The sequence below is a fragment of the Suricata suricatta genome, chromosome 4, assembly GCF_006229205.1.
Source record: "Suricata suricatta isolate VVHF042 chromosome 4, meerkat_22Aug2017_6uvM2_HiC, whole genome shotgun sequence".
Taxonomy (NCBI): Eukaryota; Metazoa; Chordata; class Mammalia; order Carnivora; family Herpestidae; genus Suricata; species Suricata suricatta.
Genome location: NC_043703.1, coordinates 105,872,774 through 105,888,161, shown reverse-complemented (window position 1 = coordinate 105,888,161; position 15,388 = coordinate 105,872,774). Strand labels below are relative to the sequence as shown.

Sequence of the window (15,388 nt, the reverse complement as noted above, 5' to 3'; positions counted from 1 at the left end):
AAAAAAAAAAAAAAAAACCCCTAAAAAAAACAGCAGCTCCCTCTTGTGGATAGGCATGGTTTGATGTGGTAGGTCTTGGAGGCTGCTCTCAGAGGCTCCGCCTTGGTGTTTGCGGAGATTTGATAGGCAGGAGGCACACCAAGTTCTGCTGAACTACAAACTGTAGGCCACTCTAATGAGTCTGATCTCCTTTTGCTGCGTTTGAGCAGAGTTGTATTTTCCAGGCCTGCCTCGGTTCAAAGTTCCAGTCCATGCACTCTATGCTACCACAGATGGTGTTTTTGTTTTGGTTGCTGGCTTCTTAGGGGGAGTAATCGGTTTGTCTTGGCTCAGGCTGGGATTTCGGCTGCCCCTGACTGAGGGAGATGCGCAGCATGAGGTGAACTATGTGTGCACTGTCACAGACCCAACCCCCAGCGGGGATAGTGTTAGCGTTGGGGGAGGAATGAGTGAGCAGCTGTTGCCTGAGGTGGCGCTGGGAGCTGCTGGAAATGAGCTGGGAGCTCCTGGAGCCTGCGGAGCGCACCCAGGTCTCCACCGCCGCCAATTCTCTGCCGGGATCACGCAGAGGTGGGGGCTATTTTTTCCCTGTTGGCACCCGGGATTCAGGTTTCACGTGGCCAATGCTGGGTGCAAGATGCGCCGTGGAAATGAGATGCGTGCTCCCACTCCCAAAACCGAGGTCCAAGTGAGCACCCCTATCACCGCTGTGGCAGCGGTCGCTGACTCCTCGCCAAGATGGCACCGGGCTGGAAGCTGTTCCTTCCCTTGCGCGCCACCCGGGTTTGGGATTTAGGCTACCCAGCAGTTATCTATGGAGTGAGCTTCTCTCTCCAAGCGCAGTTAAGCATTCTTTACCTCTTCCCCAGAGACAGTACTATGAGCGTGTTCAGTCTCTCTGTCTCTTCCCTTTGTCTCTCGGGCTCCCTGCGCTTGCCTTGCATTGGGTTGGGGCTCCCACCTCCCCTGCCCGTCTCAGGCTGGCCCGTTTTCCAATCTCCCCAGTTCGCACTCACTCACTCAGGTATCCTTCAGGTTCTCTTCCTTCTGGAGTCCGTATTTTCTCCTTCCGCTCTTGCAGATGAGAGCAATGTCCTTCTCAGTTCGATCGATGGGACAGACGAAGTTTACAGAGCTCCCTTCCTCTCCGCCATCTTGGCTCCTCCAAGCTACAGTTGATTTCAACTCAGTGTAGCTGACTCTTGATTTCAACTCAGGTCTTGATCCCAGGGTTGTGGGCTCCAGCTCCATGCTGAGTGGAGCCTGCTTGGAATTCTCTCTCTCTCTTTCTCTCTCTCTCTCCTGCTTCTCTTCCACCTCTCTCTCTAAATATAAATAAATAAACTTAAAAAAAATCTTTATAAATGGGAACAACACTCACGACCTTTTACCTTACAACTCTGCCTTCTCTTTGTCTTTCTCCGAACACTATCCGGGTTTTAACCTGAATCTGTACCTCCTGAATTGCAATTCTAACTGCCCAAATAAATGTCTGTTTGCCTTAACTTTCAGTGAATTCTTCCTTGGTCAACAGTACCATGGATTTTTAAAATCAGTCCTCTGATGGACACTTGAGTAGTTCTCAATATTTTGCTATTACAAACAACTTTATACATCATTTCATATATAAGCAAGTGTATCTATAGGAATAATTCCCCAGAGTGGGAGTGTTGGATCAAAGTGTAAAATGCGGGAGTGGTTTTGATAACACAAGACATTCTGCTCTCAGCACTTAAAAAATTTTTTTTTAATGTTTTATTTATGTTTGAGAGACAGAGAGAGACAGCATGAGCAGGGAAGGGTCAGAGACAGAGGGAGACACCGTACCCGAAGACAGGCTCCAGGCTCCAAGTTGTAAGCCCAGAGCCCGACATGGGCTCAAACCCACAAACCACGAGATCATGACCTGAGCCGGAGTTGGATGCTCAACAGAATGAGCCACCCAGGCGCCCCATCTCAGCAGCACTTTAAAACATCTGTTTCCCCTCTTCTTCCTTTACTGAACATATTGCCAAATGTTTCATTGTTTGCCAATCTGATGAGTAAAAAGTACTACCTCAGTGTAGTTCTAATTTACTATCTCTTAATTACAACTGACCCTAAGGCACCTTTGTGTATGTATTGGTAATTATTTTTCTATGAACTCTTTGTTCCCCAGTTCTTTGCCATTGCCATTGAAAGATAAAACGAAACAGAGTCACTCATATCAAGGGATTTTTAAATGGGGCCAGGCAGCCACTAAGGAGTGGATCTTGGGGCCCCTGGGTGGCTCAGTCAGTTAAGCAGCCTACCTCTGCTCAAGTCATGATCTCCCGGTTCATGAGTTCAAGCCCCATGTCAGGCTCTATGCGGTAGCTCAGGGCCTGGAACCTGCTTTGGATTCTGTGTCTCCTATACTCTCTCCCCCTCCGTCCCTCCCTACTGCTCTCTATCTTTCTCTCAAAAATAAACATTAAAAAAAAAAAAAGGAGTGCACCTTATGCATATGGTCCTTATGCACATGGTCAGGGGGTGGAAACAAGAATTTTTTAACTGGGCCAAATCACATACTCTTCATGGACTCTGCACCAACACGGGCAACTTGCTACAGTAACAGACTTTTGCTTAGTGATAGTCTTGGCAACTAATTATGTTTAGCCAAGATTAGTTTTCTGCCACCAACGCCAATCAAAATTCTTTGTAAACAATCGATACAAGCATTCCCTTTTTGTCTTTAAAAACTGCTGACATTTTGTGACAGATGGTAGCTATACTTGTGGTGAGCACAGTGTAACTACAGACTTGTCAGATCATTACACCTGAAAGCTAATGTAACACTGTGCGTCAACTACACACCAATAAAAAAAATAATAATTAAAAAATTAAAAACCACTTCATTTTGCTCTCTAATGGGACAAGATTTGGGTTGCTGCTGAAATCTATGTACCCTGAATTTGCAATTCTTTAATCCCGAATAAACATTTTTTCATAATTATTGCCTCCTGACAATTTTAGGTTGAGAGCCTATTTTTCTATTCGGTTGCTGATTGTTAGATATTTTACAACAAATATTTAATATATTTATATTCGTAAAAAATAATGCAATAACAAAAAAGGTGTTAAAACTCCTGTCATGAAAATGAACATACAAACCTTTCCTCCACGAGTCTGGAATCTGGCCAAAGAGGGATCCGCAAACGTTCTGCGACCACTTCAACAGAAGCCAGGCCCCCCACAGCACATGCTCTGACGAGTCTCACCTGAATCCTAACACTTGCGTGCCCAAGGGAAATTGTGTGTGCGCATGCTCCAGACAGCCTGTGCAGCACCTGATCCCTGACGGAATTTCTGTGTGCGCGCTCATAAATAAACTGCTCCTGGAGACTTTCCACAAAGAACTGATGGCATTCGCTAATGATGGCTTTTGTAAAAGTATTTTCAATGGAGTTTCGGAGACACGGGTGCAGTTAGGATGGATTCTAAGAGTACATGAGAGGGGCACATGGGTGGCTCAGTCGGTTAAGCTCTGACTGCAGCTCAGGTCGTGATCTCATGATTGGTTAGTTTGAGCCCCACATCAGTCTCTGCCCAGAGCCTGCTTGAAATTCTGTCTCTCTCTTTCTCTGCCCCTCCCCTGCTCATTGTGCTGCCTCTCTCTCTCAAAAAATAAAAAAATAAAAATGTGCAAAGAAAGTACATAACTTTTAAAAATTCTTCTAGGGTGGACTAAGCAAAAAAACCTTGGAAGACCAGTGCTAAGGAACTATTCTCTCAAGCTTTGCTGTGAGAGAGAGTACAGAAATAGGATAGTATATGAAAGGTAAATGTAGGGTCAAGAGATGTTTTAAAGTATGAGATTAAGCGTGTTTATATGCTGATGGGAGTGTAAGGGAGGAAAATTCTCCTCCACCCCATTAGCATCTCCAGCTGGATCTAAGAATTAAACTGACATTAAACGGATTAGCAGGAGAAAGAGGGATACAGGTTTTATTCTTACATGATCATGAGGGCCTTCACAAGAGAATGAAGACCGGAAGAAGTGACCGCATTAGAGAGCTCTTACACCTTTTAGACAAAGAGTGCACTTGTGAGGGAGCCTGGGTGGTTCAGTCGGTTAAGCGTTCGACTTCAGTTCAGGTCATGATCTCACAGTTCCTGGGTTTGAGCCCTGTGTCAGGCTCTGTGCTGTCAGCTAGTTCAGAGCCTGGAGCCTGTCTTCAGATTCTGTGTCTCCCTCTCTCTGACCCTCCCCTGTGCTTGCTCACTCTCCCTCTCACTCTCTCTCAAAAATAAAGCATTAAAAAAAATTTTTTTAAGAATGCACATGTGAAGAATGACAGAGTTTGGGCTGAGGCAGTAAATTGTAGCAAAGTGACTAGGAGATATGTGGGCAGAGGGGCATCAAAACTAGTGGAAGGTAAGTTACTTTAGTAAGTTTGTACAGATTCACCTCAACTTCGATTCCCAGTCTCTGGTGATAAGGTTGTTTTCTTCCCTCCCAAAAAAGGAGGGCACCTTTCTCATGGAAATTCTGTGGCCTGTTTTTAAGTAGATAAAGGGAGGTCAGAGAACCCTTCCTGCATCTGCCTTCAGCTCAAAGTAATATCCCCAAGCAGCATTTTTGGGATGATGTTCTGAATTCCTTCAGGAATGATCTGGTAGGTAGAGCTGATATAGGAGAGGGGAGTGAAGTTCTTAGGAAGGTGAGAGACAAACTCATGCAGGGCAGAAGCAGAGCGACTGGTCAACTTTGGTATAAGAGAAAAGGAGAAGATACCTACGGGTTGTTGTAGGTTAACAAACCTGAGTAAATGATGGAAAATCATTAACCAGCTGTTTTGGCTTCTGAAAATTGCTCTGCGAATGCATCTCCCGTTCACTGTGATAACTGCTAAAACATTGAGATAAGAGCTGATGTAGCTCCCTGTTTCATTTATCAGAAGGTGCTGACTGCCACCTCATCTGCTTCTGTAACTTCGCCTGCTTGCTAAATAGATAACTTGTTGCAAAACAACTCCCACACTCCTTTCACTAAGATCTGGCCAGGGCAAGGCCAAGGCCAACATGTAAAAAGTCACGTAGTCACTGCCTCGTTTAAATATGATTGGTCATTTACAAGACAACCTTAAAATGATAGGTTTCCATAAAAACGAAATTGTAATTGGTTATAACGTATTCTGCCTGGCTAAAGTCCATAAAAACTCACTGCTGCCTTTGTTCGGGGCCATTTTCTGTCTGCACTTTTCTCCTTAACATCAGAAATCAGGTTTGGCCCGGCTGTGAATAAAATCTTGTCTTGCTCCTATTGGGTGTTTGGTGGTCTTTTCAACATCACACTGTTATATGGGTGTAGGTATATTATAGATACGGTGGAAGGAGATAAAATAGTCTCTCTTTTTTCAATAAAGAAAGGAACAAGATGGGAAATCAGCTGAGAGGAGTGTGGGTTGTGGGCAGTGAGTGTTTAGGAAATGTTAAGAAGCAGAAGACAAACACATGGAAACATAAGCTTATCTGAAATCTACATTTATAAACTAGAGAGACAACCAAATATATTTGGTCTATGAAAAAATATGTATGTTTTTTGCTTTACAGAAGGGAACTTTAGTGATTCAAGGTGTTCTTACCTAGAGAGAAAACATTAAAATGGGAATTTTCCCCCTATTATCCAACCCTGTATAAGCATTATCATAGTTTTCATTTGTCTTTAATATTTTGAAATTCCCTCACAAATCTCAAAAAGTCATTAATACTTGAGGTACCTGGGTGGCTCAGTCAGTTGAGTGACTAACTCTTGATTTTGGCTCAGGTCATGATGCCAAGGTTGTGGGATTGAGCCCTGCATCAGGCTCTGTGCTGAGCATGAAGTCTTCTTAAGATTTACTCTCTCCCTGGGAATGCAAACTGGTGCAGCCACTCTGGAAAACATTTTAGAGGTTCCTCAAAAAATTAAAAATAGAACTACCCTACAACCCAGCAATTGCACTACTAGGTATTTATTCAAAGGATACAAAAATACTGATTTGAAGGGGCACATGCATCCGAATGGTTATAGCAGCACTATTGACAATAGCCAAATTATGAAAAAAGCCCAAATGTCTATCGACTGAAGAATGGATAAAGAAGATATGGAATATATACACAATGCAATATTACTTGGCAATCAAGAAGGATGACATCTTGCCATTTGCAACAACATGGATGGAACTAGAGTGAAATAAGTCCGAGAAAGATAAATATGATATGATTTCACTCATATGTAGTATTTAAGAAACAAAACAGATGACAAAAGGGGAAGGGAAGGAAAAATAAGATAAAAAGAATGGGAAGCAAATCATCAGAGACTCTTAAATACAGAGAACAAACTGAAGGTTGCTGGAGGGGAGATGAGTGGGGGATGGACTAAATGGGTGATGTCATTAAGGAGGGCATTTGTTGGGAAGAGCATTGGGTGTTACTTGTAAGTGAGGAATCAGTAAATTTTATTCCTGAAATCATTATTATGCTATATATTAACTAACTTGGATTTAGATAAAATTTAAAAATAAAAAATTAAAATTAAAAAAAGATCAACCCCTCTTTAGAATAAAAAATATAAAATGAAATTTTAAAGAAGGAATAAAAACATAAAAAATAAAAACAAAATGAAAAACCAGGGTGCCTGGGTGGCTCATTCAGTTGAGTGTCTGACTTTGGCTCAGGTTATGATCTTGTGGTCCATGAGTTTGACAGCTCAGGGCCTGGAGCCTGCCTCACATTCTGTGTCTCCCTCTCCCCTCTGCCCTCCCCTGCTCACACTCTGTCTCACTCTCATTCCCAAAAATAAACATTAAAAAAATTAAATAATAAAATAAAAAATGAAAAATAATACACTACAAAAATTCCTACTATCTGAATCCTGAGTTTCAGATCCTGGATTTAGGTATGAAATTAAAAAAACAAACAAACAACTTACCTAAATCTATTTGTTCCTGAGTTTCAACTAGCCAAAACCAGGAATTTGAATAGCAAAGAAATGATCAAAAAATTTACTTGAGTTCCTGGTTCCTGAGTTTGGATAGCAAAGGTTACCTTGAACATTCTTCTCCACACATATACACAATGATGATAGAATAACTCATATCTATCAGAAATAATGTGCATCCTGTTCTACTTTTCTCTCTTCTCCCTTATCCCCCAAATCCAGTCAATAAACTCCTGCCAGGTTGTATCTCCTAACTCAAATCTATTTCTCTCCATCATTCTCACGTGTCCTAATGGTCTCCCTGCAAATCATGTCACTCTTCAGTCCATTCTTTACACTGTAGCCAGCCAAAATATTCTCGAAATTCTCCTCATGGCTTTGCCCCATTTAACATCCTTCAGCGGCTCATCATTGCTCTTAGGGTCATGGCTATGTCTCCAGATCCTCAACCCATGTCTTTTCCTGCTACCCGTACTCTATTCCAAGCACATTAAACTACTGCACTTGTCTTTTCCAGAAAGAGCTGCCACCTCTATCTCCAGAGCTTTATGTATGCTGTCCTTCCTTCCTGGAACTTTGTCACATCCCAGTGCGAAGAGCTCCTATTTCAGCTCTCAGCCTAAAATGTTACTTTCTTTGGAGAGTCTTCTCCTGACCTCTCTTTCCACAATCCAAAGTATAGATTAGAGATTTCTTCTATGAATTCCTTCTGGACCCCATGCTGACCCTTGCATTGTAGCTTATTCTGTGATGCACCTTATCTATACCCCCTAAACTTAGTAGGAGCATAGTTACTATCACCAGCTCATAGCACAATGTCCAGCATGTAGGATATGCTTAATAAATATTACTGGATAAATGAATAAACATTTTCAACAAATTAGTATCACCTAGTCCATAAACCTAAATACAAATATATTCACAATGCTTTTACTTTTTCCAAACAATTGGTTAATTACTCATAAGTGCTTTAACAGAAAGCCCATTATTTCCCACTGTGGAGAAATCCCCCAAACATTGCCCAGATACCCCAAGAGATAACTCATTCAGTCAACAGTGGGTTATGTTCGCTTCTTACTTGGAGTCTGATTATTGGCTAATACCTTAGTTTCTTATTAACTCATCATAAATTTTGGAGACTGGTCCCACTCAATCCAAAAGACAATGCTTGCCCACTGCTTGTGGGTGATGCTCTTGCTTGCCGATGTCCCTGCTGGGAGGTAAAGCTCTTCCAGGGATGGCCAGTTGAGCTTGCCAAGGATGTTCCACATTTGACCCCCAAGGACGCACTTGTAGCAATCAGACACAGCAAATCACACACAGCCCTGGGGTTGGGGAGGAGGGCTGTCAGGATAATAACAGTGTACCAAGATTCCAAAACCCATTTCTCCATTTCTATCTAATGAGGACCAATTCCTAAAAAATGAGGCACTGTTTTGCTTTGTTTTATTTATATCAAGACAGAGGAAGTCTTGCTATGTCTTTCTCCCAGGACATGCAGAATCCTTACCCTTCTAAGTAAGGCTTCTTTCTGCCAATCTCTATCCTAGCCTGTGCTGTGAACGATAAGAGAAATACGAATTTGATCTTTAGCAGAGTACTTTTCTGGTGGGGCACCCTAGTATGTCAAGAAAGAAGAGACTGGCATAGAAAGACACTGACCTAGTTGGAAATTTGGAAATATGAGTATATCCTAACTCTGCAACCACCTAATTGGTATAATGACTTTAGCCTCTCCAGGCCTCAATTTTACCATCTGAAAAAACAAGAGAATCTTCAAGACTCTTTCCAGTTCTCTAGAATTCTATAATTTCAGTATTTTTAAAAATCTATTTTGTTGATATAGTTTACATATAATAAAATGCACCCATTTTAAGTATATAGTTATAAATGTTTTGATAATTTTATACTATAATCAAGCTATAAAACGTTTCTATTGGAGCACCTGGGTGGCTCAGTCTGTTGAGTATCCGACGCCAGATTTTGTTTCAGGGCAAGATTTCACGGTTCCAGAGTTCGAGCCCCACATTGGACTCTGTGCCGACAGCAAGGAGACGGCTTAGGATTCTCACACTCTCCCCCTCTCTCTGCCCCTCTCCTGTGCATGCTCTCTATATCTCTCAATAGAAATAAATAAACATTTAAAAAATGAATAAAACATTTCTATCATAGTTCCTTCATGCCCTTTTGTTGTTAATCTTCCTTCTCCCATCCTAAGCCCTAGGCAACCACTGACCTGTTGTCACTATAGTCTTGCCTATTCTAGAATTTCATGTAAATGAAATGATACAGTACATGCTCTATTTTACTATTTTTTTAAATTTATTTTTAAGTAATCTCTATACCCAATGTGGGGTTCAAACTTACAACCCCAGCCAAGTGGCTGCCTCAGTCAGTGAAGCATGTGACTCTTGACCTTGGGGCTGTAGGTTCAAGGCCCATGTTGGGTGTAGAGATTACTTAAAAATACAATCTTATAAAAATAAAATAGGTGCACCTGGGTGGCTCAGTTGGTTAAACGTCCGACTTTGGCTCAGGTCATGATCTCATGGGTTGTGAGTTCGAGCTCCATATAGAGTAGTCTGCTGTCAGCACAGAGCCTGCTTTGCATCCTTTGTCCCCCCCCCCGCCCCTTCCCCCACACACTCTCTCTCTCTCTCAAAAATAAATAAATTTTAAAAAATTGTTCTCTCTCTCTCTCTATATATATATGTAACAAAAAATCTGGAGTGCATCATAAAGTTTGTCATCTTTGCACAGAAGGCCATGCTAATCTTCTCCATATAGTTCCAATTTTAATATAGACACTGCCAAACTGAGCACAATATGTTAGGATCCTTGTGTATCTAAGTTCTTTTTTTTTGAATGACATAATGTTTTTGTTACTCAATCTATTATTATATGTTCAAGATATTTTAAATTGGTTTTTAAAGGAAGTTATGTTTTTAGACCGGATAAATCTTTTAACTATCCCATTCATATATTAGAAAGTTAAATAGGGGCACCTGGGTGGCTCAGTCAATTAAGCGTTCAACTTTGGCTCAGGTCATGATCTCATGGTTTGTAAGTTTGAGCCCCATCAGGCTCTCTACTGTCTGCTCAGAGCCAACTCCCATCCTCTCTCCCTCTCTCTCTGCCCCTCCTCTGCATGCACATGCATACTTTCTCACTTTCAAAAAGAAATAAAAATTTTTTAAAAAGTTAAATGAGTAATTTCTTGGTGTCTGTTGGCCATTAAAAAGTGTTTTGTGTTATTACTTTCAGAATCAATTGATCTCACAAGTAAGAAGGTAATAGTGATTCACATAAAGATGGTATCAGAGCAGGGCAGCAAGTAATGGCAGCCCAGGACAGCACCGGTAAGGGTGGCAAGGACAACCTGGTGGTATCAGGAGACTGGCTCATACAGGGAATTGAACAAATAGGTAAATATATTTCAGATAAAGGTAGCCATATTTCTAACTGAGAAGGAAGATACAAAAACAAAAAGGGAGAAAGTTAGAATGAATCCAGTAGAATTGAATTTGATTTTCAATTATCAATATGAATTAATAGTTTACAGTATAGGTGGATAGTGATACAGATAAATATAGAGGTAAAGGTATGTACTTACACTTCTAGCTCTGTCCACAGAGTGAGCCTGGAAGCAGAAATATCCCAACAGAAATGAGCACATCTAGAACCTGCTGTTTGTTTCTAAATACCACTCTCTATTAAAAGGAACTAGTGTTCCTTGAATAAACAGCTGATTCCAGAGGGGAATAAGGAAAATACAAGTTGAGCTTAGGACATCTTGTGCCAGGAAATATGGAAGTCCTCAAAATAAACCCAAAAAACAAAAACAAAACAAAAACATGTTGGGGACATGTCAAGAAGATATACAAAGTAGCTTGAAGCATTCTCACTGGCCAAGTCTGAGATAATTCTTATAATAATACTTATGCATTTTAACTTACGTTAATTTAATGTTTTCAAATGATGTAGGACTCACAAGAGAAAAGCAAATTAAGAATACATCTGTTTGCGGATAGGATAGGGATGTAATGTCATCTTCTTGTCCAGCTGTATCCCCTAAGCCCAGATTCACCAGTTTTTCATCTGCCATAACATTGGCAGAGTAGTTGTCAAAGACAGCGGAGATATATTCTCCAGGAAGCGCATTGGTTATATAACTGACAGTAGGAACGTTTTACCTACAGCTCCATTTCCCACTGCCACACACTTGATGGCCTGCGCCTGGGCAGCTTGCGGGGCAGAGGTGTTGGGCGAGTGCACGGCTTCGGGCAGGCACGGTGTAGGGGGGTGCCGTGCACACCACCCGGCCCCCCCCCCCCCCCCCCCCCCCCCCCCCCCCCCCCCCCCCCCCCCCCGCCAACCGGAAGCTGCAGCCCTGCAGCAGCCCCTGCCCAAAGCTGGGGAAAATCGGGGAGAAATAGGAAAATCAAAAAAGAGATCTTTTTTAAATGTCAAGATCATGAAACTCAAAGACTCAAAAACCGTACCAGTTTGCAACAGACTGGAGAGACCTGACAACTAGGTGCAAGGCATGATCCCAGATCCTTTACAGATAACGTAAAAGACATAATTGGGACAATTCTCAAAAGTTGAATGTCGTGTCTGGGTATATATGGGAATTCTCTGTACTATTCGTAAAACTTTTCTGTAATTTGGGAATTGTTTCAAAACAAAAATTTTTTAAAGATAAAATAAATGGGTTTTAGAAATCATTTTTTAAAAATGTATTTACTAGCTTGGCCAGAGTTCACTAGAACTCTTGGATATGTTAAGATAAATTTGCTTGCAAGTAAAGGAAATCAACTCAACTGTCTGAAACAATAAAGTGCATTTTCTCACAAATGTCCAGATAGTTTAGCCAAAGGGTTAAGTTACTAGCCCAAGGCTTTCAGTCAGTTGTTCCCCACTTCCATTTGTCAGTACAGCAGCTTTATGCTTCTCTCTTGGCTCTCTACAATCGCAATCTGGTTTCAGCAGCTCTAAGCAAAATGTTCTGACATTAAAATACCCAACCGCTTCAAGGGAAAGAAGAGTACATCTCTTATTCAGCCTATTTTTATTTTTTATATTTATTTACTTATTATTTTAAAATTTTTTTATGTTTATTTTTGAGAGAGAGAGAACACAAGTGGGGAAGGGGCAGAGAGAGAGGGAGAACAGTATCTGAATCAGGCTCCAGGTTCTGAGCCGTCAGCACAAAGCCCGACTCAGGGCTTGAATCCACAAACTGTGAGATTTAAGTTAAGTCAGACACTAAACCTATGAGCCACCCAGGCACCCCTATTTATAATTGTGTAAGTAAGCTCCATGAAGGGCTTGAACTCATAACCCTGAGATCAAGAATCTCATGCTCTATGACTAAGCCAGCCAAGTGCCCCCACACCTATTTTTAAGAATCAGGGAAATTTTCCCAGAAGCCCTGTAACAGACTTTGTCTCACCTCTCATTATCCATAATCACATGCCCATTCTTAAACCACTGCTAAGGAAGCTAAATCACCATAAGTAGTTTGGACTATTCAAAATTCATCTTGTAGGGCTAGTGACAGGCCAGCTTCCCTTAAAAATATTTGACTGCTTAAATACCTGAGCAAAATGAGCAGATGTTAGGGAATGGCTGCTGGGTAAGCAACCAAAATTATCTGCCATAATGCTCTGTAATTTAATGGAATCATCTTTAAAGATTTCTTTAAATATCTCTATTTTCAAGTATACAGGAAAGTTTCAAGAATATATATTATATATAGCAGGTTTATGAATTTACTTCACAACATTGAGGTATTTGATTTTTCTAGACCCAATTATAACAAGTTCAAATGTCCACTCAATCCCCTCACCCCACTGACTCCCATAAATCCCAGTGCTGGTGCCCCTGACACATAATTCATTTGTCTGTTCATTGGCCTTTTTCCCAACCTCAGCATTCACTGAGATGTATGTATTCACACCTCTATCTGATCACCAACTGTGCACTCCAACAGGAACCAGAGTCTAGTATGAAGGGAATGAGAAAGAAGAGTGATAAGATGAACAAAGGGATTATAGGGACAGCTTCAGCCCCCTTCCCACATCTATTCACTCCCACATACATATAACGTTGGGAACTCAAAAATCCAAAGTAGACATTGTTAAGATTGTGTAAGTATTATTCACTGAAGAGCCAAATACTTGACTGTAAAGGTATTTGGAATATTTCATTGCTTATAAAAAATATATATCATGCTATTATGTCAAAATGCTCAATGGAGGGTACCTAGATGTTTGTTGTATATATTACCCTCTATACTTTTCTGTCTACTTGAAATATTTCATAATAATTAAAAAGAGAATGCAGTCAAGCAAAAATGAAAAAGAAAGAGCATCTATAATTCTACCTCCTCTGCCCTATCCTTGAAATAACCTCTATTAACATATTGGTGTAAATCTATCCAGTATCTCTGTCCAGCTGGGGAGGAGGTACAGGAGGCAGAATCCACACAATAAAAGAACATAAATATGATACCATACACCTAAAATATGGGGCAGAGAAGAGTAAAGAAAGGTTCAAACTTAAGTGACCATCAACTTAATATAGACTGCTATATGCAGAAGGTGTCATATACAAACCTAATGTTAGCCACAAATCAAAACCCAGGCATAGATATGCGAAAAATAAAGAGAAAAGAATCCAAGTATATCCTAAAAAGAGCCAGCAAATTGTGAAAGGAAAGAAAGGATCAGAGAAGAACTACAAAAACAACCACATACAAGCAACAAAATGGCAATAAACACATATCTATTAATTGCTTTGAATGTAAATATACTAAATGCTCCGATCAAAAGACACAGGGTGACGGAATGGATAAAAAAAAGAAAACCCATCTATATGCTGCCTACAAGAGATTCATTTCAGACCTAAATACACATGCAGATTGAAAGTGAGGGGATGGAGAAAGATTTAGCACATAAATGGATGCATGCAAAAGAAAGCTAGGGTAGCAATACTTATACTGGACAAAACAGACTTTAAAATAGACTATAACAAGAGACAAAGAAGGATACTATATAATAATAAAAGGGACACTCCAACAAGAAGATATAATGATTGTAAATATTTATGCACTCAACATGAAAGTACCCAAATACATAAAACAGTTAATAACAAACATAAAAGAGCTAATTTATAGTAATACAATAACAGTATAGAAATTTAACACCCTACTTACATCAGTGAATAGGTAATTCAAGCAAAAGATCAACAAGGAAACAGTGGCTTTGAATGACACGTTGAACCAGATGGATTTACAAAGTATATTCAGAACATTCCATCTTAAGACAACAGAATACACATCTTTTTGAGAGCACATGGAACAGTCTACAAAATAGACCACATATTAGGCCACAAAACACATCTTAGCAAATTAAAAACAGATCAAAGTCATACCATGCATCATTTCTGACCACAACACCATGGAACCAGAAATCAACCACAAGGAAAAATCTAGAAAGAGTACAAATACATGAAGGTTGAATAACATGCTACTGAACAATGAATGAATGGGTCAACCAAGAAATCAAAGAAGAAATTAAAAATTACATGAAGAGAAATAAGAATGAAAACACAACAGTCCAAAACCTTGGGATTCAGCACAAGTGGTTCTAAAAGGGAAGTTTAAAGAATACAGACCTACATCAAGAAGGAAGAAAAATCGCATCAGATCAATGAAAGCAGGAGCTGGTTCTTTGAAAAGATCAACAAAATTGGTAAACCTCCAGCCAGACTCAAAAATAGATAGAGAGGTGTGGCGGGGGTGGGGGGAAGGTTCAAACTAAATCAGAGATGAAAGGGGAAATTAAAACTGATACCTTATAAACACAAAAGATTATAAGAAAATATTATAAAGAATTATGTGCCAACAAATTTGACAACCTAGAAACATATAACCAAAACTGAAATATGAAGAAATAAAATTTGAACAGACTGATTTCCAGCAATGAAATTGAATCACTAACCAAAAAACTCCCACCAAACTAAAGTCCGGAATCAAATGGCTTCACAAATGAATTCTACAAAAAATTTAAAGAAGAGTTAATATCTATTCTTTTCAAACTACTCCAAAAAATAGAAGAGAAATGAAAACTTCCAAATTCACTCATGAAACTAGTATTACTCTGATACAAAAATGAGATAAAAGCACCACAAAGAATGAGAATACAGATCAATATCTCTCATGAACATAGATGCAAAAATCCTGAAAAAATATGAGCAAACCAAATCCAACACTATATTAAAAAAATTATTCACCACAAAGTGTAATTAAGGAAACAATCTCAGTTATAATTCACCAAAAATAACCCAGAGCCCAATGTGGGACTTGAACTCACGAACTGTTGGACACTTAACCTAGTGAGCCACCCAGGCACCCCTAGAGCAATCTACAGATTTAGTGCA

At 40.1% G+C, this 15,388-nt stretch overlaps 1 non-coding gene across 1 annotated transcript; it reads right to left on the bottom strand.

Annotated features, from left to right (window-relative positions):
* Positions 1-9,661: 9,661 nt before the first annotated feature.
* On the bottom strand, positions 9,662-9,766 carry LOC115290934. Its single transcript, XR_003908313.1, has one exon. It is a non-coding gene; the product is annotated as a U6 spliceosomal RNA (small nuclear RNA).
* Positions 9,767-15,388: the final 5,622 nt, after the last annotated feature.